General features: G+C 36.4%; 1 long non-coding RNA gene across 1 annotated transcript; it reads right to left on the bottom strand.

Annotated features, from left to right (window-relative positions):
* Positions 1-578: 578 nt before the first annotated feature.
* On the bottom strand, positions 579-3148 carry LOC127074127 (uncharacterized). The gene is made up of 3 exons (XR_007785927.1): positions 2299-3148; positions 1216-1474; positions 579-1001 (listed from the first exon to the last, which is right to left on the bottom strand). It is a non-coding gene; the product is annotated as an uncharacterized LOC127074127 (long non-coding RNA).
* Between the last annotated feature and the right edge of the window lie 974 nt (positions 3149-4122).

The following is a 4122-nucleotide window of genomic DNA, read 5'->3' as shown; positions in this document are numbered from 1 at the left end:
TCAAGGTGGTCAGGATCTTTGGCTTGGTTGAGTGTTCATTCGCTTGGTTGGATTTAGCCTAATAGTATGACATATTTCATCTGGTCTAAGGGCATTGTGTTATTCTGTCAAGTCCATTTTCATTCATTTTATCGAGACATTATTCAAGTCCATTCCATACAAGTCATTACATATCATTTCACCCAAAATACATATTTCTACCTAAGTTGACTTTTGGTCAACTGTTGACTTTTTGGTCAACTAGTTGACCAAAGTCAACTAGCTAACCAAAACCCATTTTTAATCATTTTCATATTTTGTAAGACCACTTTGAACTATGTTCATTTTTCACCTTTTAAATCATGTTCATGAACCAATTTCCAAATTGCACTTTTCATATTTTAATCAATTCAATACATTCATAATCATACATTCTATTCAAGTTTTTAGTAATTCCATATCCATTCAAGTCATTACAATTTCAAGTCTCAAAAATCTCAATTTCCATTCATAAACCATTTCAATTCCAATTTAATTTTCCAATTACATTCAATCTTTAAGCATTTTTATTCAATCATTCAATCCCAAAACTATAAAAATTACAAAACCATGTTCCAAATTACATTTCAATCTAATTTCCATTATCCATCTTTTAAGACTTTTCAAATCCATACATTTCCATCCAATTACAACATAAAGCCATTACAACGATACAACCATACGTTCATCCCATGGCCATTTTGACGTGCCAAAAGAATTTCACTTGGGAATAGAAATCCATCGTGAATACTGCGCGTGCTGGATGCAGTACCGTTTTCCGTCAAATTTGACATGATGGGAGGGTCTCCAAATCCACTGACAAACTAACATAATTAATAACAGCATAACACCATTAAACTTAACAACAAAAATTTCCTCTAGCCGTCGGCACCCGTAACCGGACTCCACCCTCTAACTTCTTCAATGGCGAACAAGATGAAATTCGACTTCTAATCCTCCATTTCTTTGTCCAATAAACCAACCTGCACAAAATGGATATCATCACAAAAATACATCACAAAAATACCTAACAAGCTAACAATAAAATCGTTGATGCTATCGCAAGACATGAAGAGCGTGTCATCATCATTAGACAATGATGAAGTGTTTACTGATGCAGATAAAGCTCTAAAGCATATAGCTAGTTTAATTTTGAAGGAAGATGATATCACCACCCTGCTAACCAAAGAGCTTCACCTTGAATAAACTGTGACTTCAATTCCTACTAAAAACCAGCTTACAGAGTTTCGCAACACACTCTTTCGAGCTCATAACCTGCAGAAATAAAAAAAACATAACAGAAACAACAACAAATAAAGAACAGGAATAGAATTGATAGGCTAACGAGATCCCTTGCCAAAGCATTCATTCCACGAACTAACTTCCACCTCCCTATAACCAATCCGTTTTTTTTATAACCCTTTGACCTTCTTCAATAACCAATGCTTCAAACTTCCTGCATAAGAGAAAACAACACACACCAGAGTCGGTTAACTTCACGACAGAAGTTTGTAACTAATTTTCTAACAAAAATATAAAATTGATAACAGAATTTCCAACGGCTCTTCTAACAAACCTCAACAACCGCCTAACCGAAACTCTACCTCTTCCCATAACAGAACCAAATTGGGTTTTCTCTCCTTCACTTGACCTTCAAAAATCTTCCTCTAGCTTCAATACCCTTCAAGGATTAACCAACTCAACAATTCCAAACTTCATAACAAATTTCTCAACCGTCCTAACCGACTAATCAATTCCATCTGTCGCCAACTGTCATTGAATCTAACTACTTCCAACTGTAATAACCAACCATCTCTTTAACCTTACTCTCCTATAAGAACCATCCTCCATCTTCAATTCAAGCTCTCTCCATCATCTTTCCCATAATTCAACAATTCACAAATTCTTCAACCTCTCTCACTTTCTCAACCACGAGCCATCTTCCTCACCATTCACTCTCCATCACAGTTAACAGAACCCTTCATCAACCTTCAACCATACTTCTCCATCTTCAACACTTCAACATCTCCAACTGTAACCTCCATCACCATTCAACCAATTCTTCTTCACCCTAACCAAACCTGTAACCTTCCATTCACGCGAACCTCCATACATCCCCTACACAACCTTCTCCAACTTCGATCAACCTCCTCCAAGAAACCAGCACAGTCATTCACATACCTCTCATTAATAACCACATCATAACTCCTATAGGCTAAAGAAGTTGAAGAAGAAGAAGAAAGAATAGGAGGCGGGAGGAGTATTGAGATTGAAGGTTACCTGAGCGCGGTTTCTTCACCTTCGGTTACTCCAGATTCACCCGCGACTCATCCACCGTCATCCATCGTCATCGACGACAACTCCATTCTATCTCCAACAACGACCTCCAACACAACGATCCACCACCTGCAAAAAAAAAAGAAAGAAGAAGAGCAACGGAATCGAAGCGGAAAAGCGAAGGAATCTGAAACAAAAATCAGAAACGAGAATCGAGAGAGAGCTTATTCGTCCATGTCCGGACGACCTTCATCTTCATCTCTACGTGATGCATACGAACCAGACAACCATTCTCTCTCCATCGCCAACGCAAGGATCTTCGAGTTCTTCCCAACATAGCAATGACGACGATGTAGATTGTAGGAGTTGGATCGGGTCGATTCTTGCGGCCGTCGGAGGAGATTTGCCGGCGCCCGAAGGTGAGTTTCTAAATTACAATCTTGATCCAAGGTTTCATTTTCCCGATTTGGTTGATTCGAGTTTCGCCACCAGATTTCGAGAACCTCGTCGTTGTTTTGTTTAAGCTTTGAACATGGCTTCGATGCGCAAGTGAGGTTGTTGTTGTTGTTAGATTAAGAACAAGTCTGACATGGTTCTTGGTGTGTGCCACCGAGGGAGATTCATCATCGCCGATGATGAGTGTCATGCGTTTCTAAGCGTGCGCTCGCTTCGTTTGAAGCTTTCAGCGAATTTCTTCAGCAAGTTTTGGACTGAACCTTCAATGTTCACGATGGATCCAGATTTGGTGTTCGGAGAAATGGGCTTTTTGCCTAAGTGGATTTCCGACCCCAATTCACACCTCCCCTCCATCAATTCACCCTGGGCCCATCATTCTTGCCTAACCTCTCTCTAATCCCCATTAATTCATGTTAATGACTTTAATTTATTTTAATCTTGTTTCTGCCCTTTTTTTATCATGTTAGGATTAGGTTGATTCTAGATATTGGGAATTAGCAGTTTTGATTAATTAGTTAATCCCTAGTTAGAATTGATTAGTTAATTAGGATTAAGTAGGTAATTAGATTATAAAGTAGGTCCTAGTCAATTTTTAGATTAGGATTAGCTTCTTAATTTTTCAGAATTAAAACTCATTTGATTAACCATGCCTTGATTAGAATTTTAGGTAATAGATTTTGATTATTTCATTTTGTGGATTTTGTGTGGATCAAGATAGTTGGATATTGATTTTACGATGACTAAACTTTAGACTAGATTTTGATTCTTAGGTAAATTCCCGTTCAATTGGATTTGTATAATCATAGTCATTAGATTCAATTCTTGAATTTAGATTGCTAATTTCTCATTTGATCAACTTTGATTCCTAATTCATGCTTAGATTGATTTTATTTTTTTAAAATTGATAATAAGATCCATTTAATTGTCCATTTTTTTTCATGTTAGAAATTTAAGTAGATTTAGATTTTAACATGATTAAGATTTGTTTGTGTGTTAATCCATTTGTTAACCTTGAGAAAACTCCCTAGCAAATACTCGATTAGCCATATTAATTCTTGATTAGAGTTTCTCCATAATTCTTGACTTTTAGTTCATGCTTAGGATTAATTAGGATTAATCATTTTAATTCCCTTTTAATTCCATATTCCATGTTCATGTATTGTGTGGCCTTTAGTTTATTTTAATTGTTCAATTTCTTTGATTGTGGTTATTCGATCCAAAGTGAAAATGATATTTCAATTGGATACGATGTGTTAGCATGTCCGTTATGTCATTTCATCATACCATTTCTCATTCACTTGAATTAGCATTTTAATTCCATTTTATTAATGCATACTAACCATAGTATTTTTTTTTGTGGTGCCATGTGAA

This window comes from Lathyrus oleraceus, chromosome 4, assembly GCF_024323335.1.
Source record: "Lathyrus oleraceus cultivar Zhongwan6 chromosome 4, CAAS_Psat_ZW6_1.0, whole genome shotgun sequence".
NCBI lineage: Eukaryota > Viridiplantae > Streptophyta > Magnoliopsida > Fabales > Fabaceae > Lathyrus > Lathyrus oleraceus.
Note: the sequence above shows the minus strand (reverse complement) of the source record. Positions and strands in the feature narration are given on the sequence as shown.